The following is a 27,818-nucleotide window of genomic DNA, read 5'->3' as shown; positions in this document are numbered from 1 at the left end:
GAGTTAGTGCTCAAGCTTAAAATAGAGTTCAATGTATCAAACCTATACTTTCTTCAACAACACAACAACAAAATATATTGCAAATGATAAACTATATGAAATGAAAGTGTCAATAGTTATCTGGCCATTTTTGTTCCAGTCTAGATGGTAAAAATTAAAAATATCCATTGTTATTGCAGAGAATTCCATTATTTTTGAAGGTCTTCAGTGAAAGAAAATAATGGTATCATTTAAATCATGTCTATGCATATAACTGTTTCAACTCATTTAAGAAAAGCTCTGTCTACATGTCCTTGCTCAGAAAATAACAAATTAAAAATCAACAAATATGCTGCATCTTTCTCTTTTTTAGGAATTACACCTAAGACATAACACTACTAACTGTTCATTGAGTCTCCTACTGTTCCTCAGCAGAGAAACTCATTTATATCAGTGATTATTTTATTTAAATATATTTATTTATTAAGCTTATCTTAAGGATTAAAATTCTACAGCAGATAGGGACTGGGTGTAATTTATTTTATAGGAACATATTTTGTCAATGTTAATTGCATAAATTATTTTTGCAGAAATAGTAAATAAGAACAAAAGAGAAGCTTTGAGGGAAACTAAGCATCAACAATTTATGCTTATGTTCCTCTTTATTCTAATGCTGCACCTTGAAATCTACATTTTGTTAAAATGCAACTATTTTCCCTTTGCTCACAGTAGTAAGAGCAGACTAATACATTCTATTTTTCTGAAGATTGATGAGATTATTTTTGTTTAGAAAATATGTGAGTTAAAAATAGCAAGTATTTTCCAGTCATCTGAAAGCGAATGTTTTATAAGCTTTTTATAAGGTGCTGGTATATATTTTAAATTTTAAATTTCTAATAGCTACCATTGAAGTTATGATAAGAAAAACAAAATCAGTGAACTGTATTTGAAGGCAAATTGTATGCGTGTGTGTTTTTCTTATAACCCTCTCATCTAATTTCTGCCAACCATAGGACCTTGATAGTAATCATTTACTTTTCACCAGGTCTGGAATGAGAATGTGTTGTGCATGATTGTGTAATGCTATTATCCTAAACCAATAAATAAGTTTCAATATGTTACTACAGTTTGTTTCTACAGCTTACATTAATAAAAAGCTAAAGAAGCACAAAGATATTGTGAAATCTGTCACCATATAAAACTGCAAATTAAATCTCAGATTTTTATATTTAAAGCTGTTAAACTTTACTCTTATTTATTTAGAAGTTGGAACTTGCTTATACTTCGTTTTTTTAATTTTAATTTTTTAAAAATTTAAGTTCTGGGATACGTGTGCAGGTTTGTTACATAGGTATACATGTGCCATGGTGGTTTGCTGCATCCATCAACCTGCCATCTAGGTTTTAAGCCTCGCGTGCATTAGGTATTTGTCCTATGCCCCCTCTCTTTGCCTCCCATCCCCCGACAGGCCCGGGTGTATGATGTTCCCCTCCCTGTGTCCATGTGCTGTCATTGTTCAACTCCCACTTACGAGTGAGAACACGCAGCGTTTGGCTTTCTGTTCCTGTGTTAGTTTGCTGAGAATGATGGCTTCCAGCTTCATCTACGTCCCTGCAAAGGACATGAACTCACTCTTTTCTATGGCTGCATAGTATTCCATGGTGTATATATGCCACATTTTCTTTATCCAGTCTATCATTGATGGGCCTTTGGGTTGGTTCCAAGTCTTTGCTATTGTAAATAGTGCTGTAATAAACATACGTGTGCATGTGTCTTTATTGTAGAATGATTTATAATCCTTTGGATATATACCCAGTAATGGGATTGCTGGGTCAAATGGTATTTCTGGTTCTAGATCCTTGAGGAATTGCTATACTGTCTTCCACAATGGTTGAACTAATTTACACTACCACCAACAGTGTAAAACTGTTAGTATTTCTCCACAGCCTCACCAGCATCTGTTGTTTCCCGACTTTTTAATAAATACTTTGATAATTAAGTTTAAATGAGGACTATATGTAGCCCTGTTTTTCAATAACATAACAAAAACATTTTTCAAAAGAAGAAAAACTCAAGTCTTAGTCTTACTAGTGTTTTTTATCACATTTCACTTGTGAAGGGCAAATAGATTTGTTGGTTATTTCTGAGAACACATCTTGGAGGTAGATGCTTCTTTTGTGCAAATGGAGAAATGTAGAGTGCATGAGCTTTCAAAGCTCCTTTAGAAGAAGGAGTAGAATTCCAGGGTATGATGCTTTCATTTCTGGATGCATTTACCGTGCAAAGCAGCACGTCTCCACATTTATTAATCTGCCTGCAGCTCACACCAGTAAGCAGTGGGGACCCTAGTCTCCTGATTGGAAAAGGCTAAGATCTGTGTTGCTGTGTCATAGGAAGAAGTTTCTAGAACTGTGACTCTTTCCTCTATCCTTTTTCTCTGATCTACCTACCCTTTTCTTTACACTCATACCATTTGCTTTTTCAAGGGAGAGAAACCTCTGTGCAAGATTTTATAAATACCAGGGCTGATATTTGTATCAGATATTTATATTGAGTTTTAGAGTTTCATTTGCTAAAGATTTCTTAGCATGGATTTTCAAGTAAGTAGAAAATTTAGTCTGGATATAATGTTTTATCTATATAGGTTGACAAATTAAGCCTACCCTGTATTTTTATTATTATCATCATTCTTATCCTGTAATAATTCTATTGCCTCTCTTTCCCCCTCTCTATATATAGTAGGTAAAAGTGAATGGGCTAAGTGGAAGCTATAATTTCTACCTACTTGGGGGTCAGATAATAAGCAGGTAAAGAGAAAGGGCATCAGATCCAGAATGAATCAGGTGTTTCTGCCACAGGTCTGGCATGAGTCAGGTATTTCTGCCTCAGAGATGCATTGTCATGGTTCTTCATGAGAAACTTTTAAGGAAAAGAATTCACTTAATAATAGCAGAAGAAAACTAAGATGAATAAAATGCTCTACAAGATTTAGGCCTATGGTTAAACTAAAACTATAATTCCATTTCAGAGACCTTTAAAAATAAATTTATATTTTTGAGTTAAAGTTTAGCTACTGGTCATTTCTTCCTAGGTAGTTCTATTGCTCAGTGGTTTAGAGGCTAAGTTCTTTGCTCATGTTATCTTCAGCCTTTTGGGCATAATTTACTGTGCTTTTTCCATGTGTACCATTTTTTCCCCTATTGATGCCGCTCTTATACCTGGTTATCATCTCTTCTAGCATCTCTCATAAATATTTTAGAGAAAGGTTGTAGACTCTCTCTTTGACTATCTTAAAAACCAGCTTTTGCTATTACTAGCAGGGCTGGTTGGGCTTAGATAAAAAGCCTAATGTTTTCACAATTTTCACTTTTAAAATCATGCTCCCACTGCAACCTCTCTCTTAACTCTTACCCATCTCACTCCCCGCCCACTTATTTGCCTGAGAGGCCCTTGGAAACATTACTTCTTTTCTTTCTTTCCTTCCTTTTCTTCCCTTCCCTTCCCTTTCCCTCCCTCCCTCTCTCTTTCTTCTTTCTCTCTTTCTTTCCTTCTTTCTCTCTTTCTCTCTTTCTTTCCTTCTTTCCCTCTTTCTTTCCTTCTTTCCTTTTTTCTTTCTTTCTTTCTTTCTTTCTTTCTTTCTTTCTTTCTTTCTTTCTCTTTCTTTCTTTCTTTCTTTCTTTCTCTTTCTCTCTCTCTCTCTTTCTGTCTCTCTCTTTTTCTCTCCTTCTTTCTTTTCTTTTCTTTTCTTTTCTTTTCTTTTCTTTTCTTTTCTTTTCTTCTCAATGGAGTCTTGCTCTGTTGCCCAGGCACAATATTGGCTCACTGCAACCTCCACTTCCCGGGCTCAAGCAATTCTCCTGCCTCAGCCTCCTGAGTAGCTGGGATTACAGTCACATGCCACCACACCCTGCTAATTTTTGTATTTTTAGTAGAGACAGGTTTTCACCATGTTGCCCAGGCTGGTCTTGAACTCCTGACCTCAGGTTATCCACCTGCCGCGGACTCCCAAAGTGCTAGGATTACAGGTGTGAGTTACTGTGCCCAGCCTGTTTTTTCTTCTTGGCTTGCTTTCTGACTCTGTTCCTGGTGGGCTGAGTTACATAAATTCCTTTCATTTGGGCAATTGTACTTGGAGGTATTGGTAGTGCCCCTAGGAAAAGAGAGGGTCTTTCGAAACAAAGCAAAACATCTCTTATTTTTTTTTACTTTAATTTTTTTTTCTTTTTTTGTTTTAGGTTCAAAGATACGTGTGCATGTTTGTTATATAGCTAAATTTCATGTCACGAAGGATTGGTGTACAGATTATTTCATCACCCAGGTAATAAGCATAGTACCTGATAGTTTTTCGATCCTCACTCTCCTCCCTCTCTCTACCCTCAAGTGGGCTGCATGTCTGTTGTTTCCTTCTTTGTGTCTGCAAGTACGCAATGGCAAAACATCTCTGATGGCACTTGATTCGTTCTGTATCTTTTGGAAATGCTTGTAAATCAAAGTGTAAGATGACAAAGTCCCACCATTACACATAGCCCACTACACTCTATAGGGGTTACATAAATATTTAAATATATCTGGAAGATAAGAAACGCCACTCATTTTTTTTTTTAAACACAGGCCATTTTCTGCCTGCGGTTAGCAAAACCAACTAAAAGGCATCCATAAAGACACATGCACACATGTTTATTGCGGCACTATTCACAATAGCAAAGACTTGGAACCAACCCAAATGTCCAACAATGATAGACTGGATTAAGAAAATGTGGCACATATACAGCATGGAATACTATGCAGCCATAAAAAATGATGAGTTCATGTCCTTTGTAGGGACATGGATGAAACTGGAAACCATGATTCTCAGCAAACTATCGCAAGGACAAAAAACTAAACACCGTATGTTCTCACTCATAGGTGGGAATTGAACAATGAGAACACATGGACACAGGAAGGGGAACATCACACTCCAGGGACTGTTGTGGGGGCGGGGGGGGGAGGGATAGCATTAGGAGATACATCTAATGCTAAATGACAAGTTAATGGGTGCAGCACACCAACATGGCACATGGATACATATGTAACAAACCTGCACATTGTGCACATGTACCCTAAAACTTAAAGTATAATAATAATTTAAAAAAGGTGCCAAAAAAGGCATCCATTTTTGTGGTATTTATTTATTTATGTCCATGATCTATTCTGTTCTTTTCTTGTGGCTACAACACTAATGGTTTGGGGTTCTTTCTTCCCTGTATCAATGACAGAGTGGGTGACACTGAAATGAAGGACTTCTTTGTCTCCTTGTTGTTAACAGGCTGGAAGGCTTTCTGAAGAAGACAGTTGATTCAGTGCTCTTCAGAGCTGATGAGCATAGGGCAACAGGTTCTCAACAAAAGGGTTTCTCTTCCCAGGCTCCATGGGCTCAGGGCATCTAGTCATGATATTCTCCCCAAATCTGCCCTACCTCTCTTTTCTGCCATTTGTCGGGGAGCTCTTCTTCAGATCTGATCACTGCCTTATATTCAGATTTAAGTCTTCATGGTGTGTGTGTTATTATTTTCTTTTTGTAAGCTTGCTGTTGTCCACAATACAACTATAGTTCCAGTTTTCTCTCTGCTCTACAAATGAAAGTCAATTTTAACTACCAGTGCCTCAGCCAGGCTAGAGCATCCCTCAGCCTCTTGCTCTCTTAAGGTAGGCAGTTAGCACAGGTTATATCTGAAAAAGAAGCTGCTGGCCAGTTAGAAGTGAATGGGGGCATATTCTGGGCCTTGGAAATGATTCCCCCTATGAAATGATTCCCATATATTGAATCAGCTTTTTCCCAATGTAAAATTATCTCTGGGGATGATTGGGGCAAGATGGCCGAATAGGAACAGCTCCAGTCTGCAGCTCCCAGCGAGACCAACGCAAAGCGGGTGATTTCTGCATTTCCAACTGAGATACCCGGTTCATCTCAATGGGACTGGTTAGATAGTGGGTAGAGCCCATGGAGGGCAAGCAGAATCAGGGTGGGGCATCGCCTCACCTGGGAAGGGCAAGGGGTCTGATAACTCCCTCCCTTAGCCAAGGGAAGCCTTGAGGGACTGTGCTGTGAGGGACGGTGCTATCTGGCTCAGATATTACACTTTTCCCGCAGTCTTCACAACCTGCAGACCAGGAGATTCCCTCGGGTACCTACATCACAAGTGCCCTGGGTTTCAAGCACAAAACGGGGCGGCCATTTGGGCAGACGCTGAGCTAGCTACAGTAGTTTTTTTTTTTTTTTTTCATACCCCAGTGGCGCCTGGAATGCCAGTGAGACAGAGCTGTTCACTCCCTTGGAAAGGAGGCTGAAGCCAGGGAGCCAAGTGGTCTAGCTTAGTGGATCCCACCCCCACAGAGCCCAGCAAGCTAAGATTCACTGGCTTAAAATTCTCACTGCCAGCACAGTAGTCTGAAGTCAACCTGGGACGCTCGAACTTGCCTGGGGTAGGAACATCCACCATTATAGAGGCTTTAGAAGGTGGTTTTCCCTCAATGTAAACAAAGCCGCCAGGAAGTTTGGACTGGGCGGAGCCCACCACAGCACTGCAAAGCCACTGTAGCCAGATTGTCTCTCTAGATTTCTCCTCTCTGGCCAGGGGATCTCTGAAAGAAGGGCAGCAGTCCCAATCAGTGGCTTATAGATAAAACTTACATCTCCCTGAGACAGAGCACCTGGGGGAAGGGGCTGCTGTGGGCATAGCTACAGCAGACTTAAACATTCCTGCCTGCTGGCTCTGAAGAGAGCAGCATATCTCCCAGCACAGTGCTCAAGCTCTGCTAAGGGACAGACTGCCTTCTCAAGTGGGTCCTTGACCCCTGTGCCTCCTGATGAGGAGACACCTCCCAGCAGGGGTTGACAGACACCTCATACAGGAGAACTCCAGTTGGCATCTGGTGGGTGCCCCTCTGGGACAAAGATTCCAGAGGAAGGAGCAGGCAGCAATTTTTGCTGTTTTACCTCCTCCACTGGTGATACCCAGGCAAACAGGGTCTGGAGTGGACCTCCAGCAAACTCCAGCAGACCTGTAGAAGAGGGGTCTGACTGTTAGAAGGAAAACTCACAAACAGAAAGCAATAGCATCAACATCAACAAAAAGGAGCACCACGCAAAATCTTCATCTGAAGGTCACCAACAGCAAAGACCAAAGGTAGATAAATCCACGAAGATGAGAAAAAACCAGTGCAAAAGGCTGAAAATTTCAAAAACCAGAATGCCTCTTCTCCTCCAAAGGATCACAACTCCTCCCCAGTGAGGGAACAAATCTGGATGGAGAATGAGTTTGATGAATTGACAGAAGTAGGCTTCAGAAGGTGGGTAATAACAAACTCCTCCAAGGTAAAGGAGCATGTTCTAATGCAATGCAAGGAAGCTCAGAACCTTAATAAAAGTTCTGAGGAATTGCTAACTAGAATAACCAGTTTAGAGAAGAACATAAATGACCTGATGGAGCTGAAAAACACAGCATGAGAACTTCATGAAGCATACACAAGTATCAACAGCCGAATTGATCAAGTGGAAGAAAGGATATCAGAGATTGAATATCAATGAAATAAAGAGTGAAGACAAGATTAGAGAAAAAAGAATGAAAAGGAACAAACAAAGCCTCCAAGAAATATGGGACTATGTGAAAAGACCAAACCTATGTTTGATTGGTGTACCTGAAAGTGACGGGGAGAATGGAACCAAGCTGGAAAACACACTTCAGTATATTATCCAGGAGAACTTCCCCAACCTAGGAAGACAGGCCAACATTCAAATTCAGGAAATACAGAGAACCCCACAAAGATACTCCTTGAAAACAGCAACCCCAAGACATAATTGTCAGATTCACCAAGGTTGAAATGAAGGAAAAAATGTTAAGGGCAGCCAGAGAGAAAGGTCAGGTTACCCACAAAGGGAAGCCCATCAGATTAATAGCAGATCTCTTGGCAGAAACCCTGCAAGCCAGAAGAGAGTGGGGGCCAATATTCAACATTCTTAAAGAAAATAATTTTCAACCCACAATTTCATATCCAGCCAAACTAAACTTCATAAGTGAAGAAGAAATAAAATTCTTTACAGACAAGGAATGCCTTACAAGAGCTCCTGAAGGAAGCACTAAATATGGAAAGGAAAAACCAGTATCAGCCACCACAAGAACAAACCAAAATGTAAAGATCATTGACACTATGAAGAAACCACATCAACTAATGGGCAAAATAACCAGCTAGGATCATAATGACAGGATCAAATTCACACATAACAATATTAATCTTAAATGCAAATAGGCTAAATGCCTCAATTAAGAGGCATAGATTGGCAAATTGGATAAAGAGTCAAGACCCATCGATGTGCTGTATTCAGGAGACACAGCTCATGTGCAAAGACACACATAGGCTCAAAATAAAGGGATGGATGAAGGAAGCAAATGGAAAGGAAAAAAGCAGGGATTGCAATCCTAGTTTCTGCTAAAACAGATTTTAAATCAACAAAGTCAAAAAAGACAAGGGCATTATATAATGGTAAAGGGATCAATGCAACAAGAAGAGCTAATTATCCTAAATATATATGCACCAATACGAGAGTACCCAGATTCATAAAGCAAGTTCTCAGAGACTACAGAGATACTTAGACTCCCACACAGTAATAGTGGGAGACTTTAACACCCTGCTGTCAATATTAGACAGATTAACAAAACAGAAGGTTAACAAGGATATCCAGGAATTGAACTCAGCTCTGCACAAAGTGGACCTAATAGACTACAGAACTCTACACCCTAGATCAACAGAATACACATTCTTCTCAGCACCACATTGCACTTATTCTAAAATTGACCACCTAATTGGAAGTAAAGCACTCCTCAGCAAATGTAAAAGAACAGAAATCACAACAAGCAGTCTCTCAGACCACAGTGCAATCAAACTAAAACTCAAGAATAAGAAACTCACTCAAAACTGCACAACTACATGGAAACTGAACAACCTGCTCCTGAATGACTACTGGGTAAATAATGAAATGAAGGCAGAAATAAAGATGTTCTTTGAAACCAATGAGAACAAACATACAATGTACAAGAATCTCTGAGACACAGCTAAAGCAGTGTTTAGAGGGAAATTTACAGTACTAAATGCCCACGGGAGAAAGCAGGAAAGATCTAAAATCAACACCCTAACATCACAGTTAAAAGAGCTAGAGAAGCAAGAGCAAACAAATTCAAAAGCTAGCAGAAGACAAGAAATAACTAATAACAAAGCAGAACTGAAGGAGATCTGACACAAAAACCCCTTCAAAAAATCAGTGAATCCAGGAGTTGTTTTTTTGAAAATATTAACAAAACAGATATACCCCCTAGCCAGACTAATAAGAAAAGAGAGAAGAATCAAACAGACACAATAAAAAAATGATAAATTGGAGATCACCACTGCTCCCACAGAAATACAAACCACCACCAGAGAATGCTATAAACACCTCTACGCAAATAAACTAGAAAATCTAGAAGAAATGGATAAATTCCTGGACACATATACCCTTCCAAGACTAAACCAAGAAGAGACCAATCCCTGAATAGACTAATAAGTTCTGAAATTAAGGCAGTAATTAATAGCCTACCAACCAAAAAAAGCCCAGGACTAGAAGGGTTCACAGCTGAATTCTACCAGACGTACAAAGAGGGGCTGGTGCCATTGCTTCTGAAACTATTCCAAACAATAGGAAAAGAGGGACTCCTCCCTAACTTATTTTATGGGCCAGCATCATCCTGACACCAAAACCTGGCAAAAACACAACAAAAAAAGAAAATTTCAGGCCAATATTCCTGGTGAACATCAATGCAAAAATCCTCAAAAAAATACTGGCAAACCAAATCCAGCAGCATATTAAAAAGCTTATCCACCGTGATCAAGTAGGCTTCATTCCTGGGATGCAAGACTGGTTCAACATAAACAAATCAATAAATGTAATCCATCACATAAACAGAACCAATGGCAAAAAACACATGATTATCTCAATAGATGCAGAAAGTGCCTTTGATAAAATTCAACACCTCTTCATGCTAAAAACACTCAATAAACTAGGTATTGATGGAAAGTGTCTCAATATAATAAGAGCTATTTATGACAAACTCACAGCCAATATCATACTGAATAGGCTAAAGCTGGAAGCATTCCATTTGAAAACCAGCACAAGACAAGGATGCCCTCTCTCACCACTCCTAGTCAGTATAGTATTAGAAGTTCTGGCCAGGGCCATCAGGCAAGAGAAAGAAATAAAGGTATTCAAATAGGAAGAAAGGAAGTCAAACTATCTCTGTTTGCAGATGACATGATTGTATATTTAGAAAACCCCATTGCCTCAGCCCAAAATCTCCTTAAGCTGATAAGCAACTTCAGCAGTCTCAGGATACAAAATCAATGTGCAAAAATCACAAGCATTCCTATACATCAGTAATAGCCAAACAGAGAGCCAAATCATGAGCAAGCTCCCATTCACAACTGCTACAAAGAGAATAAAATACCTAGGAATACAACTTGCAAGGGATGTGAAGGACCTCTTCAAGGAGAACTACAAACCACTGCTCAAGGAAATAAAAGAAGACACAAACAAATGGAAAATCATTCCATGCTCATGAATAGGAAGAATCAATAATGTGAAAATGGCCATACTGCCCAAAGTAATTTATAGATTCAGTGCTATTCCCATCAAGCTACCTTTTACTTTCTTCACAGAATTAGAAAAAAACTACTTTAAATTTCATGTGGAACCAAAAAAGAGCCCATATAGCCAAGATAATCCTAAGCAAAAAGAACAAAACTTGGACGCTACCTGACTTCAAACTATACTACAAGACTACAGTAAGCAAAACAGCATGATGCTGGTACCAAAACAAATATACAGACCATAGGAACAAAACAGAGGCCTCAGAAATAACATCACACACTACAACCATCTGATCTTTGACAAACCTGACAAAAACAAGCAATGGGGAATGGATTCCCTATTTAATAAATAGTGTTGGGAAAACTGGCTAGCCATATGCAAAAATCTGAAACTGGACCCCTTCCTTACACTTTATACAAAAGTTAACGCAAGATGGATTAAAGATTTAAATGTTAGACCTAACACCATAAGAACCCTAGGAGAAAACCTAGGCAATACCATTCAGGACATAGGCATAGGCAAAGACTTCATGACTGAAACACAAAAAGCAACTGCAACAAAATCTAAAATTGACAAATGGGATCTAATTAAACTAAAGAGCTTCTGCACAGCTAAAGAATCTATCAAAAGAGTGAACAGGCAACCTACATAATGGGAGAAAATTTTTGCAATCTATCCATCTGACAAAGGGCTAATATCCAGAATCTACAAAGAACTTAAACAACTTACAAGAAAAAAACAACCCCATAAAAAATGGGCAAAGGATATGAACAGACACTTTTCAAAAGAAGACATTTATGCAGCCAACAAACATGAAAAAAAGCTCATCACTGATCATTAGAGAAATGCAAATCAAAACCACAGTGGGATACCATCTCATGCCAGTTAGAAAGGCGATCATTGAAAAGTCAGGAAAAAACAGATGCTGGAGAGGATGTGGAGAAACAGGAACACTTTTACACTGTTGGTGGGAGTGTAAATTAGTTCAACCATTGTGGAAGACAGTGTGGTGATTCCTCAAGGATGTAGAACCAGAAATACCATTTGACCCTGCAATCCCATTACTGGGTATATACCCAAAGGATTATAAATCATTCTACTATAAAGACACATGCACACATATGTCTATTGCAGCACTATTCACAATAGCAAAGACTTGGAACCAATCCAAATGCCCATCAATGTTAGACTGGATAAGGAAAATGTGGCACATATACACCATGGAATACTATGCAGCCATAAAAAAGAATGAGTTAACATCCTTTGCAGGGACATGGATGAAGCTGGAAACCATTCTCAGAAAACTAACACAGGAACAGAAAACCAAACACCACATGTTCTCACTCATAAGTGGGAGTTGAACAATGAGAACATATGGGCACAGAGAGGGGAACATCACACACCGGGGCCTGTCGGGGAGTAGGGAGCAAGGGGCGGGATCGCATCAGGACAAATACCTAATGTAGATGACAGGTATGACAACCAACCAAGTGATTGGTTGATGGGTGCAGCAAGCCACCATGGCATGTGTATACCTATGTAACAAACCTGCACATTCTGCACATGTATCCCAGAAATTAAAATATAATAAAAAATAAAATAAAAATAAACGAAATTCTCTCTGGACACATGCTTCTCTTCTGACATAGGCTCTGAAGTAAGAACCACAGGGATCATACAAACCTGGAGAGTGTTGCTCAGGCAGTTCCTTCCTACTCATGGCTGTGCCGTCACTGCATTATTAATCAAAGCTTGTTCAATCAACACTCTCTCCTGCCAACCTGATCAACACAATCTGACACCTATTAACTGTGCTTCAAAGAAAAAGGTGTTCTTTGCTTTCTTTGGTCTACCCCTAATTCTCTGCACACTATCAAAGGCATCTTATTTCAATCATATTTCAATCAACAGCTATGCCTTTGATAGACGTTTCCTTAATATATTCTAATTCATTTTATGTCTTATTTTTCCTCTGTATTAATTGATTTTTTTTCATCTGCACAGCATTTCTTTGAGAAACTACCATCTCCTTTTCTCAGTCCCTGTGGTTCCACTTGGGTTGATGCCAACTTCAGCACTCAGGGTTAAAAATGACCCAGGCTTTGTCCATCAGGGCATCAGCTTTCTTTTAGCCAGAGTGATTGGTTTAAAAGTGGATATAGGACAAAGTAGGCCAATTTTTTAAATCCAGCAGACAAGACAAAAATGTCATTAACTTTACTTTAGAAGCAATATAAGAAATTGAGTAAGTATTTCTAGTGCCAAAGAAATGCTGTTTTTCCTTTCAATATTTTTAGCAATTATGTATATTTGTTTAATTAAATGTGGAAATTACTATACCTTCTATATAGAGCATTTTGTGTTGGGTTTTAAATATGTGCCACAATTAAGGACTATCACCCTGCTCAATAGCACTTCTATATCTTTTTGCTCAGATATTACTTATATGTGAGATGTTCCGGACTGTAACCACAGTGTCATATTCCTCTAAAGAAAAAGAGAAAAAATTTAAAACCAAAGAATGTTCCAGATCTGTTGGAGGTTCATGAGACCTTGCTCTGTTGGTGTTTCAGTCTATGGTTATATATTACTAATGTGAGCATGTGAATATATACCTGAATATATACCACAGGAATCTTCCACCAAAATATCCATGCATATTCTGGGTTTGATTACTTATCATGTGATTTTAGGGGTGTGGTAAAGTCTGTTTTGCTCAACTGTATATCTCCTTTGCTAACTGCCTCAGTAGCTAATATTCCAACAAGAGAGGCTCATGGCAGTGGGTTGGGACTCTCTGTCTTCTGCTGTCTCCTAGGAAACATGCACGTACCAGCGGTAGTGAATGAACTCCCTAATCAACCATCAATACCCTGTTTTGGATTAGTAGCTAAGATTATTTTTCTACAGGTGTAGAAATAAGAGAACATGATTTTTGAGGTGAGGTCAAGAGACAGGTATGTTTTGAAAATGAGAGAGGGCCAATTTTATTTCAAGTGGAATAATGATGTGCTGAGGAAGTCAGGACAGAACATCTTTACAGGAAACTGTGGGGGAGGAGAAGGATTGAAGTTGGATTTTGGAAACTTAGCTTTAAATTTTTGATAGGATCTGCCATGTACTCAATGTATGACCTTGGGAATGTACTTAACATTACTGAACTTCACTTTCCTAATTGTATAAAGTATAACTATGTGTTCACCAGAATTATGCTGTGAGGATGAAGTGAGGACAAAATATGTGAATGTATGTGGTGTGTGTAAGCATCTAAGGAATTCCTGGGGAAAAAAGAAAACAAAATGGTATGTTAGAAAAAGTAAGGGTTATGGAGCTACCTAAATCAGGGTTTGTATCCATCACCTACGAGCTGCATGACCTTGCATCTGTGCCTCAGTTTCCACATTTGACTAGTGAAAATATAGTCCTTACCATAAAGAGTTATTTTGGAGGTGAAATAAGATGAGATGCATAAAACAACTGACACAGTGTCTACTTGATGGTATGACACCCACTGAAGTTGAATCAATTTGAATTTCAGTGGAAAGCTGGAGCCCAAGTGGCTTTTCTAAAAATCTCAATGTATTAAATTTCAAATATGTCTTCCAATAACACTATTATAGTGAAATTGTTAGGAAGCAATCAGCCTTGTGTCTGTGCCTGTGACCCCCTGACATTTATCAGCACATGCTTAAATCTACTAAATTCAGTTTAGGTGGTTGCCATGCAACCTGCTTTACGCAGACTATAATCCATGACAAATGTTCCATTTTGTGTTTTTGCTTCCTTGTTTTTGTTTAATCTATTGGAATATAATGGTAAGACACACCAGGTCGAAGTCACTTTTTAAAAAAGAATATTCCTTGATTTCTATTTAAGGTAGCTCCAAGTCGACACATAGAAATGTACATTCATTTGGAATTCCAAGCACATCTACCCACAGTAGCAATATTAGCCATGTTGATTAGGTCTCCAGGACAGCCAAAAGGGAAAAAACATAAAATCAATACAAGTCACAAAGTCCCTGAACTGTAGGATTAATAGTACTACTCTGAGGTCTGCATTCTGGAGAGAAAGCACCATGACCCTTGGGGGCAGAATCAGCTAAGAAAAATTGTTTAAACAGTTCAAGTTAAATTTGGCCCTTTTACATTTTCCACTCAGCACTTCTCAATTACTGCTAATCTTTCTTTTCCTAGGCCTCACATATTGCTTTTTAATAAAACACTCCATATCATCCTATTAAGTTTCCCTGTTCTCCCTGTCTCTCCCAGGGAAGCCGTCATGCTTTACCATGAGGATGACTCACCTTTCCTTCATCTCCAAGTCAAACTCTTGTTTCCTCAGTGCCACTCGTCTCAACTAGAGATAAACAAGACAGTTGAATTAATTGGTAGCAAAATGAATTATCTATGATTTTACCAGCTAACAGTTTTTCACTTCTGCAAAAAACCATTATCCTCCCAAATTAACATCCAGTAGGTGGAATCTCAGGACACATAACAGGTAAAGTTAAAGCAAAAGACAAGCTGTGTCTGTGTGTGCACAGCTTCTTCCTAAGTCATTCAGGTTCAAAGCTGTGGGGGTGGGATTAGGAGGTATGAGTAGGGGATTAAATCTATCTGTTCTACTAGTCAAGTCTTGAGCCCAAGTGTCAAGTATCTTCAGATGAGGGGGTAGACTCCTTTTTCTAATTTGTACAAAGATGTGGCAATGGCTAGCAATGATCCCTGGGGCAGATGAACTAATTTCGGGCAAAGGACACTGCAGGGAGGCCAGCTCTAAATAAGAGATCACAGCTTTGGCATGCCATTTTTGCTTTATCCAGCTAATTTCAGTCTTTAGTTAATGATTTATAAAATTGTTAAATGTTTCTATTCATTTTCTCTTCTGGAATGGATTCTTGGAAGAACAGCAGTAAGAGGCAACATGTTGAGGATCATAAATGGGTCCGTTGTAGGTCAGAGTCTATCAGCGCTGAGAACGTGGGGTTTTTGTTTGTTTGTTTGGGTTTTTTTTTTTTCTTTTTGGTGACTGGGGAGCATCCTCATGGAACATCCATTTTCTGCTGGTTGCTGTTGCCTGAAGATATTTCCCAAACTCCTTGGACAAGTTTACATGGCTATTTAGAAATTGCCCTGCATTTATCTCTTCTGGCTTGTCTTCCTCTTTACTGTCTGTGTCTGTCACTCTCTTCCTCTTTTCTCTAGCCATAGGGAGCTGCTTTCAGTTTCCCCCAAAAGCCAGGCTTTCTCTTACCTCTAGAGTCTAGACTTTTGCATGCTATTCTGATAATTTATTGGGCTCCTTTTCCTACATTACTGCATATGGCTAATTTCTCTTTAATTCTTGAATTAAATATCGCTTTTTCCAGGCTCTTAATTTTTTAACTCCACTCAGCCAAGACTAGGTGAGACCACCTGCAAGGAATCTTAGACCTTTTCTATTTTTTATTGTAATTACTTGTTTTCCTTGAAACACTGGAAGCTCTTTGCAGGAGAGGCCCTGTCTGTCCTACTCAAGGCTGTATCTCCAGCACCATGCACATTGGAGGTGCCCAGTGAATGTCTGCTGAACGATTATTCTTGTCATACATATTGTACCTTTAGATCTACAGGTCTGTGGAGGAACAAAATCACCATCTGGATTTGATGCAGTGTACCTTGTAAAGATTAGAAATGCTCTGACTTGGTTGTATTAGTGAAAGGAATGCTGTGCATGCCTCAAATAATTCAGTCAATAAGTCCTGTATCTCCAAAATCATCTAATATGAAAAATATGTGAAAGAGGAAGAGATGAATAAAGGGTAATTTGGAAGTAGCAGTTACCTTGAGCAGGAAAAGGGAAGTGTATTAGCCGGCCGTGGTGGCACACACCTGTAATCCCAGCTACTCAGGCTGAGGCAGGAGAATCGCTTGAGCCTGGAAGGTAGAGGTTACAGTGAGCCAAGATCGTGTCAGTGCACTCCAGCCTGGGCAACAGAGTGAGACTGTCTCAAAAAAAGAGAAGAGAAGAGGAGGGGAGGGGAGGTGTGTAAGTCATTTAAGAGGTTTTGGATGTACTGAGGGTGGTGGGGAGTATAAACTTCCATGGTGCTGGTATATACTTCCATGGTGTTTTCAGTCTGGGCTCAACACGGGAATAAACTGTTGCCATGATTCTACTCTTATCTCTCTTTCACTTTTTTCTTTTGCTCCTCTGCTTATAACATACTTGGAGATAGCAAAATTGCATCTACCTAAAAGGCAGAAAGCCAGCTGTGCCATTCAAAGCAAAGCATGAATGCATTTATCCTAACAGGAAGTCAGCTATTAGAATGAACATATTTATAAAATAGAAAGGATTATGCATATATCTAAACGTCTAATGTGTCTACCTTTTAATCCATATTCTTCTTTCCACCAAACACACAGGCCAGGATCACAGCATTAAGCTTTGTGCCTTTGTAATTCCACTCAGGAAGGATAAGTTATTCTATTTAATTCACTTGTTTCCTTACCCCAAGAAGAGAGAAAATTGCTCGCATAGCTAGTTTGGATTATAAAGAACGGACTGTCCCCCAAGGTTCAGCAAGAAACTTTGACCTTTCCCTTACAACTGAAGACTTAGCTTTAGGAAAGGGTTGGAAATTTGTCAGGCAGCACAAGACAGCTGGTATACATTCTAGCATGGGCTATTCCTCAAGCCTGTAACTCAGATCATGATTATGTGCCTCTCTAGCAGTTGAGTCCCACTGGTGTTTTGTATAGAGCAGTTACAGGTAATTTTGTGTCTACCTGTGGATGCTTTCACACCAGCACTCAGTTTCCTAGGGCTGCAAGGCAGAGGAGAATTTTCTCTCAATCTTTAGGCAACCCCTGACAGAAGAAATAGAATGAAAACAAACCACTACCTGTTTTGTGTGGAGACACCAATTTCAAAGCAGAGCCATTTTAAAACAAAGAAACAGATGGAGGATTTAAAAGAAAATGAATCTTGCATTTGCTGTTTGAGAAAGCACTTACTGGGTAATTGCTGGCTCTGAGTGATTTGAGGTGGAAAATGGGATGCAGATTTAATGAGATCCAGCCCAGGGCACCATTTGTGGAAGCCCAGAATGGCAATAACAGAGTTATTTCATGCTTTCTGATGGCTCCTGCTTGGTCTCTGTGGAATGATTAGAATTTTTGAAGTACAGTATTGTGGGATGCCTCTCCATTCCATAAAAATGTCTTCTGGTGACATCAATTTGTGCAGGTACACAGGCAAATCAATGGCTAGGAACCTGCTGTCCTTCCAGGACTAGAAGCCAGCCTGTTCCATCCCAAAGACGTTGACTAATATGGCTTTAACAATCTCCCCACTTGATAGACAGTTTTCTTTCTGACTATAGGTTCCGACCTCCCTGTTCTTAGAGCATTTACTTAAGAAAACTAGCAATTGTAAATTATTTCTCCACTCCTTTGAAATATATGTAAATCTTTTCCCAGTCTCTTGTAAATTTTACAACCCAGGAATGTCTTTCTCCAGGAGCTGAGAACCATCTCTTTGAAATGTCAATACTGAGGGAGATAGCAATCCTAACTCCTTGTCTCTATGGGAGAGTAAGGGCCTAACTTCAGTGGGTGCCAATTAGCAAACACAGGTGGTCTAATTACAGAGAGAAACTTTCACAAACTCAGGAATAACACACTATGCTGGACACATCCCACTGATCAGCCTCTCCCTACTCTTCTTCAGCACTTTTCCACTAGTTCACCCCAAGGCTTAAAAATTCTCCCACCATTTGTCTCAACATAATTGAATTCAGCCTTTCACATTTATTGCAATAGTCTTCAAAACAATCTTCCTGGTCTGCTTAGCTTTGTCTGGTGCAATTTTACTTTGATAAGGCCTAATGCAAAAAATGATGGTAAGGATCTTGAGAGTCATTTATCAAACTAGGGACATTCAGTTACTAGGATCGCCATAACAAAACACCACAGACTGAGTGGCTGAAACAGCAGAATGTATTTTCTCACAGTTCTGGAGCCTCAAAGCCCAGGATCAAGATGGTGGAATGTTTGTTTTTTCCTGAGGCCTCTCTCCTTGCCTTTAGGCTGCTGTGTTTTCACTGCATCCTCACATAGTCTTTCCTCTGTGTGCATGCCTGGTGTCTCTCTGTGTGTCCAGGTTTCCTCTTTGTATAAGGAGATGATTCCAATTTGATTAGGGCCCACCTTAATGACCTCTTTTTAACTTAATCACCCTTTTAAATATCCTGTCTCCAATACAGTCACATTAGGAGGCACTGGAAGTTCGGGATTCAACATACACATTGTTTGCAGGTGTAATTCAGCTCAGTAACACTGACTTTCTATTTGTGTTGCTGCTGTCTCTACCATGCCCTTCTTAGAGGAAACTTTACTTCCCAAAGGTCCAATCCAACCATTTTCTGAAAACTTTGCATTTCTCGAGAACAATGCATATTTTACTCATTTCTTACCCTCAGCACCAAAAAGAGTAGTCGGTGAATACTCAATGCTTGAAGAATTAGTTGGACATATGGATACGGTTTGGGGGAGGATGGGGTTATTTAGCAGGGATTATGGTTTTGAAAGATAAAGATATTCATTACACAAGTTTAACTTTTGCTCCGTTGCAAGAACACATCATCTTGAGGTGCAAATCAGTATGTATCTTTTTTTTTAAATCACTAATTGTGATGGAACTTCCATAGTTATATTAATTTTTCACTGCAAGTGTTAATGAAACAAATACCATTTAATATAGATGACAATTTTGGTTATCCTATTTTTGCATTTCTCTTTTAATAGGCCAGCATTCACACACACAAAAATCAACCTTTAAAACACTCTGTCTAATGCCACTCAAAAAGCTCTTTCAAAGTGTTTCAGAATTCTGGAGGCTTCAAGATGGCTGACTAGAGGCATCAGGCACTCCCTCCTCCACAAAGAAGAACCAAAATAGCGAGTAGATGATCCACAATTCAAACAGAGCATCCAAGACAGAATGCTGGAATTGAGCAAAGAAGTGATAGGAAACCACACCTGAGTCACAGAAGGAGCGAGAAGCAGGCAAATGGCCCAGCCAGGATCAGCCAGGAGCCTGGAGAGGCTCCCCTGTGCCAGGAAAGGACAAGTGAGAAATCCCCAGCGTTTCACATTCCCACTGTGGACTCCTGCAATCCTAGCCATGGGATAGTCCTTTGACCCTGGCAGCCCTGAGACTAATAGAAGGAGCTGCCTGTAGGTACCATGCAATAGCATTGCTGCAGAAAGGGAGCTCACACTGGATCCCAAACACCCTGGAGATGCAAGCAACAGCAATATGGCACCATTCTGAGAGTGCAGCCTCCAACAGACTGCATCCTGGCCCCGGGCTCAATCCACATCCTGGGAGCCCCACTGACATCCTTCCATGTCCACCAGGAAGGCTGTGTGTCATGACACTGGTCGGACCTGCCCAGCAGAGCAGTGGCAGGATCCCCAGCACAATGTCCTGCACCCAGGGGAAAGGGCAGTTCAGCACACTGAGGAGGCTGCCTCCAGGACAAAGAGAGGCAAAGAGCACTCCCCAGAGCTGGAAACCTACCTGCCTGCCTGTGGTGACTGCCACTGACAACAACCCCACCCTTATCAGTAGGAGGCCACAGTGCACCTGCATGCTCCCTGACACCACCCCCACCACCATCATTGCCACCACCACCACCACTGCTACCAGGGGCCAAAGAGCACACTCTTCAGAGCCTGAGAGCCACCTGTCTGGGGCATCCACCACAAACCACTGCCTCCCCTGCCCGACTCCTCCAGCAGCAGGGCCCCCTTGCACATGCATGCACCCTGAGGAAAGGTTCTCCCTTTCTTTGCTGCAGCCGCCACCTGAGCAATAAATGTGATACATCACATCAGTACAATGAATGACAAAAACCCTGTGATCATCTCAATAGATGTAGAAAAGTATTTGATAAAATCAGCATCTCTTCATTATAAAAACTGTCAATGAACTAGGCATAGAAGAAAAGTATCTCCACATGATAAAGGCCAAATGTGACAAACACACAACTAACATTATAATAAATGAGGAAAAGCTGAAAAGGCTTTCTTCCAAGAAATGGAACTAGATAAGAATGCCTACTTTCATGACTCTTATGCAACATAGAACTGGAACTCCTAGCCAGAGCAATCAGTCAAGGGAAGGAAATAAAATACATCCAAAATGGAAAAGAGGAAGTCAACTTGTCTCTCTTTGAAAATGACATAATTTTATATTTAGAAAAACCTATAGACTCTATCAAAAAACTCTTAGATCTGATAAATAAATGTAGTAAAGTTGCAGGATATAAAATTAATATACAAAAATCAGGAGTGTTCTTATATACTAATAGCAAACTAACTGAGAAAGAAATGAAGAAAGCAATCCCACTTACAATAATTGCAAAAAAAAAAAAACACCTAGGAATAAATTTAACAAAAAGCTGAAAAAACTCTACAAGGAAAACTAGAAACACTGATGAAAGAAATTGAAGCGGACACAAACAAATGAAAAGATATCCCATGCCCATAAATTGAAAGAATTAATATTATTAAAATGACCATACTACCCAATCTACAGATTCAGTGCCATCAAAATACCAATGACATTTTTCACAGAAATAGAAAAAACACACCAAAAATTTGTATGTAACAAACAAAAAGCCTGGCAAAGCAATCATGAGCAAAAAGAACAAAGTTGGAGGTATCATACTATCTGATTTCCAAATGTATTACTAGGCTGTAGTAACCAACACAGCATGATATTGTTATAAAAACACATAGACTGATGGAACAGAATAGAAAATCCAGAAATAAAACCACATGTTTATAGCCAAACTGATCTTCCACAAAGCTGTCAAGAACATACAATGAGCAGAGGATACTGTCTTCAATAAACGGTGCTGGGAAAACTGGATAACCATATGCAGAAGAATGAAACTGCACCGCTGTCTCTCACCATATACAAAACCAACTCATGATGAATTAAAGACTTTAACATAAGACCTGAAACTATAAAACTACTAAGAGAAAAAATAGGGAAACACTCTAAAACATTGATCTAGGAAGACTATGGCTAAAACCCCAGAAGCATAGTCTACAAAAACAACAAATAGACAAATGGGACTATATTAAACCAAAAATCTTCTGCACAGTAAAGGAAACAATAATTAATCAACAGTGCGAAGAGACAGCCTGTGAAATGGGAGAAAATATTTGCAAACTATTCATGCCACAAGGGACTAATATCCAGAATATACAAATAACCCAACAGAAAAAAATAACAAATAATTTCATTTAAAAATAAGGAAAGGATATAAATAGATATTTATCAAAAAAGACACACAAATTGCCAACAGGTATATTAAAAAATGTTCAATATCACGAATCATTAGAGAAATGCAAATCAAAACCACAATAAGATGTTATCGTACTCCAGTTAGAATGGCAACTGCTAAAAAGAAAAAAAAAATAAAACAGATGCTGGAAAAGATGCATAAAAAGGGAACTCATTTACTGTTTGTAGGAATGTAAATTATTACAGCCATTATGCAAGACAGTATGGAGATGTCTCAAAAAACTAAAAATAAAACGACCATACAATCCAGCAATTCCACTACTGGGTATTTATCCAAAGGAAAATAAATCATTATATCAAAGGAGTACCTGCATCCCCAACTTTTATTGCAGCACTATTCACAATAACAAGGAAAAGAAATCAACCTAAGTGTCCATCAACAGATAAATAGATTTAAAATGTGGCATATGTACACAATGGAATACTATTCAGTCATAATAAAGAATGGAATCTCGTCATTTGCAGCAATAAGGTTAGAACTGGAGGTCATTATGTTAAGTGAAATAAGCCAGATACAGAAAGACAAATATCCCATGTTCTCACTCATATGTGGGAGACTTAAAAAAAAGTTGAACTCCTAGAGGTAGAGAGTAGAATGATAGTTAACAGAAGCTGGGAAGGATGTAGGGGAGGCGGAGGGGGTGAAGAGAGGTTGTTTAATGGATACAGTTAAATGGAAGGAATATATTCTAATGTTTGATAACAGACTAGGGTGACTATAGTCAACAACAATGTATTGTGTGTTTCAAAGTAGCTAGCAGAGAGGATTCCATACATTCCCAACACATAGAAATGATAAATGCCCCAGGTGATGGATACCCTAAATACTCTGACTTGATCTACACATTTGTTCATGTACCAAAATATCACTTGTACTTCATAAATATGTACAAATAGTATGTATTAATACAAAATATAAGAAAGTGTTTCAAAAGACAAAAACGTAAAGCTGAGAGGTTTTAGAAGTCTATATAAAATCCACTGTATTACCTCAGATCAGGTTGTACTTTATATTAGAAAAACCCAGAAATTGTAAAATCTGAATAAAACAATTCCATTATAACAAAGTATTTTCTTGTGTGAGGTGTTCAATGTGCTTCGACAAATTCATTTGATTAATAATTTAAAAGATTGATAAGAAGATTGTGAGCCAATATGTCTCATTAGTAACCTACTGCCTGTTAGAAATGTATTTGTGTTCTCTGAAATAAAATTTTAAAAACAGGCAGAGGCTTTTATGAATTGAGACTAAAACCTCCTTTCAGAATGAGAGAGTTGTCCTTGAGCAACCTGAGGTTAAAAGCCAAGTTTTCTATTGTCAAGCTATTGGGTGCATGAATAAGGAAGGAAATATGTATTTAGCTATTTGCATGGAAGTTTTGTTATCCCAGTAAGTCACTGAAAAATATGTATAAAGAGATAACTGCTTTCCTATTTGACTTTATATTTACTATGCACAATTTATGTATTATTGTGGTTTTTGTTTTCTAACTTTCCCTGAGATACATTTTTAGTCTTAATGAAAGTAATTTTATAGATTTATTTTTCCTGAACCCTACAACTTTGTCCACACATACTCAATACCTATCTAAGTTCCCTGACTGCAGTATTTACTGTACTGACTCTGCATATTCATAGCATTCAAGTCCCCAGGCCCCTACTCTTAACCTGGAATGTGGTTTTTCTAGGGTGCTTCATTGCTTCCAAAGCACTCTCACATTCTAACCAAAGTCATAGCCTTTTATTTCCCTTATTCTTTTTAGTTTTTCATCTCACCCTTTCCTCCTTCTCCATGCTCCACTTTTGGTGGGAATTGTTCACTTAACTACCCCCCAACACTCAAAGTAATAATAAACAGTTCACAGTTGCCTAGTGTATTAGTCTGTTCTCACGTTGCTAATGAAGGCATATCTGAGACTGGGTAATTCATAAAGGAAAGAGATATAACTGACTCACAGTTCAGCATGGCTGGGGAGTCCTTAGGAAACTTATACAATCATGGTGGAAGGGAAAGCAAACACGTCCTCTTCACATGGCAGCAGGAAGTATAAAACCCTAGCAAAAAAGGGGAAAAGCCCCTTATAAAACCATCAGATTTCATGGGGACTCACTCACTGTCATAAGAGCAGCATGGGGGTAACTGCCCCCATGATTCAGTTACCTCCCACTGGGTCCCTCTCATGACATGTGGGGATTATGGGCGCTACAATTCAAGATTAGATTTGAGTGGGCACACAGCGAAACCATATCACCTGCTATCGACTATGTGCCAGGAACCGAGTGCAGTGCATGGATAATTCATTTACTTTTCACAACAACCCTATGAGGTCATTGCTATTGATTATTATCCACATTTTAAAGAAGCACAGAGAGTTTAAGTCACTTTCTCAAGAACACACAGCCAGTTAGTGGTAAAGCCAGGATTTGAGTCCAGGTAGTCAGGCTTCAGAATCCATGACTAGTATACAAATAATGGATTATTCAAAACAATATGCATGGAAGTGATGTATAATAACCCCACAGAAACTTCTAGCAAACCTCCATGCTTTTTCTTTCCCTTGGTCAGTTCTCTGAATGAAGACTATCCAGGAGAAGAATGCATAGTTCCAAGACTTGTATTAAATTGTGACATGAGTGAGATTTTGGAGCTGGGAGATGCTAAAAATAAAAAAAAAATGCCTTTAGCATCCCAGTTTAAGAGTAGAACAGCTTGGTTAGTACTCATTCATATAAAGATGCTGGATTTAAAAATCATACGGTGGCAAATGATAATAAGAGAAAAATTTGGATGGCCAGGCGACACCCATTTACTGAAAAAAATGTTTAAAGATGTTTTTATTCACATTTTAATTGTGTCAAAATAACAGGTTCTTGAAATAGACCTTCCTTAAGATCAACTCAGGCAAGTGCTTAAAGTGCACTGAGCACTGGCAGCCTCCCTCTTTCAAAGACACAAAGGAAGATTCAAGAGGTGAGTCAGGGTGAAAGCTGGAGCTGTGGTAAGTTGAATTGTCTGCAGTGCTGAATGACTTACAACCATAAACCCAGTAAAATAAAAATAAGAAAGAGCAAATGCAGGGGAAACTACGACGGAAGTGTTAGCACCATGTGATGTCTGGATTTAACTTCTAACAAGGTCTTTCGGCACTTCCAATGCTATACAAATGATATTTTGTAAATTTATTTTTAAAATTTCTTAGACATATACAGACCTTTGTAGCATTACAAAAATGCCTGTATGTTGCATATATTATCATTTTTTGCTGTTTTATTATTTTTTCCTCAGGACCAGCATTTCTCTTCTTCATCCCTATTATTTCTGCTATCCTACCCAAACTCTTATCCTTCCACTTTGTGCTTTAAAAATAATATTCAAATATATACATATATATGGGTGTATTTATATGAACATAAAAATAAATGTACACATAAAATATAAACAAATTATGCATACATAGTCAAATATATGCACATATATTTGCAACTATAAATATATATACACAGTTGTATGTACATATATATCTCATACTGTCAGTTAACTTCATCCTTCTGTGCTCTCCACACCTCAGTTTGTAGAAATGAAAGGGGCACTCCAAAACTCCACATCCTGGCATAATACGTGTCTTAGTCAGCTTGAGCTGCTATATTAAAATATTGTATACTGAGTGGCTTATAAACAATTGGAATTTACTTCTCACAGTTCTGGAAGCTGGAGGTCCAAGATCAAGTGCTGGAAGATTTGGTGACTGGTGAGGGCTACTTTCTGGTTCATAGACAGTGGTCTTCTGGCCATGTCCTCACATGGCAGAAAGGGTGAGGGAATGCTGTGGAGAATCTTTTATGAGGCAATTAATTCCATTCATGAGCTCTCAGCCCCCATGACCCAATCATCCCCTGTATTAGACCATTCTCGCATTGCTATAAATAAATACCTGAGACTGGGTAATTTATAAAGAAGAGAGTTTTAATTGGTTCATGATCTGCAGGCTGTACAGGAAGCATAGCAGCTTCTGCTTCTGGGGAGTCCTCTGGAAGTTTCCAATCATGGCAGATGGCAAGGGGGATTGAGGCACCTCACATGGCCAGGACAGGAGGAAGAGAGAGGTGGAGAAGTGCTACATGCTTTTAAACAACCAGACTTCACGAGAACTCACTATCACGATGACAGCACCAAAGAGGATGATGTTAAACCACAAGAAACCACTTCCATGGACCAATCAATTGCCTCCCAACAGACCCCACCTCCAACATTAGGGATTATAATTGAACATGAGATTTGGGCGGGGACACAGATCCAAACCATATCATCTCCCAACTTCTAATCTCTTAATACATTATCTTGGGCATTAGGATTTTAGCATATGAGTTTTGGGAAGACACACATGTTTGGGTCATTGCCGTACACCCACTTCCTCCCTTCAACACCCACCTTCAAAGTCTGCCTCTTAGGTCATCAAGGCTAATCCCATCAACCTCTTTATCCCTATTTAATTGGTAACCACCAGTAGCTCAAGGACACCAGGCTTATCCTTCCTGACTTTGCTTCATATGACTTCATATATCCTCTGCAATTCTGTCTCCTCACTTCTTCTGCGGTCTCTGGGACTTAAGGTCTGTCACTGTTCTCATTCTCTTTGAGTCTTCCTTTACCTGTGTATTAGTTTTCTGTGACTGTTGTAACAAATTACTACAAACTTGGTGACCTAAAACAACAGAAATTTATTCTCTCACAGTTCTGGAGTCCACAAGACCAAGTAAGTATCACTAGGCTGAAATCAATGTGTCAACAGGAATATGCCCCCTCTGGAGGCTCTAAGGAAAAACTTAGAAGTGAATTCTTCCCCTGTCGAGCCTTCAGAGGAGGTAAAAGCACCAGCTAAAACCCTGACTGCAGCCAGTGAGAGACCCCCCACCCCAAGCCAGACCAGAGGACCCAGTGAAGCCTCATCCAGATTCTTGACCCACAGAAACTGTGAGATAATAAATGTTGTTTCATGCCTCTAAATTTTAAGGTAGTTTGTTATATAGCAAAAAGTAGCAATAAAAGAAGAGAGCAGAGTATTTTTAAGACCAGCAAGTGTTTTATATCATATCTGTCTACATCCCAATGGCCAGAATTCAGTTTCATGGCCCCAACCAAATTACATGGAAAATTGAGAACGTAGCCTTTCTATGTGCTTAGGAAGAGAAAAATAGTGTGGTACACACATGTATTGTCATGCTGCCATCTCTTTATTCACTGTATTGCAGCATTTTTTTCTAGATATATATATTTGCTTATTTCTATTTATTGTGTCTTCTGCTATGAAATACTTTTTTAAAATTTTTCACAAGCACATATCTATATCTTATATTTTCTAGCTTCTGGGTTTCCAGAATTGATTTAGAAAGTCTCCATTAGCATTTGATCTGATATAAAGTCCATTCTATTTTCTTGCAGGATTTCTATTTTTCTTATTTTTTAGATAAGTTTTAAGCTCATAGGTAATTTATTTTCATATTTGAAGTAGAATTGTGTTTTCTTTCACATGGTTAATGATGATAGATGACATCATTTGTTAATATTCTCCCCACCCCAACTGAACTACCAACTTAGTCACATAGATCTACTAAGTCATCATAGAGACTAGGATTTATTTCTAGATCCTCTTTTCTGACCTATTAATCTAGTGTCTATTACTGTGCCAATATGATATCGAGTCTATTACAGTGCTTTCTACTGTTTTCTGATATATGTGAGGCAGGACTTCAACCCTACTTCATTCCTTTTTTGACTATTTTGGCAATTTTTTTCAATGTAAAATTTAACATCATTTCA

At 38.9% G+C, this 27,818-nt stretch overlaps 1 long non-coding RNA gene across 2 annotated transcripts in view; it reads right to left on the bottom strand.

Annotated features, from left to right (window-relative positions):
* The window catches only part of LOC134737135 (uncharacterized), a 42,097-nt gene that overhangs the window by 9,066 nt on the left and 5,213 nt on the right, over positions 1–27,818 (bottom strand). For both annotated transcript variants that reach the window (XR_010121744.1, XR_010121743.1), the window contains exons 2-3: positions 16,459–16,551; positions 14,940–14,992 (exon numbers count right to left, since the gene is read on the bottom strand). This is a non-coding gene — a long non-coding RNA (uncharacterized lncRNA). The remainder of the gene's footprint in view (positions 1–14,939; positions 14,993–16,458; positions 16,552–27,818) is intronic.

Source organism: Symphalangus syndactylus, chromosome 7 (assembly GCF_028878055.3).
Source record: "Symphalangus syndactylus isolate Jambi chromosome 7, NHGRI_mSymSyn1-v2.1_pri, whole genome shotgun sequence".
Taxonomy (NCBI): Eukaryota; Metazoa; Chordata; class Mammalia; order Primates; family Hylobatidae; genus Symphalangus; species Symphalangus syndactylus.
The sequence above is the reverse complement of the archived record's forward strand: the minus strand, read 5'-3'. Positions and strand labels throughout refer to the sequence as shown.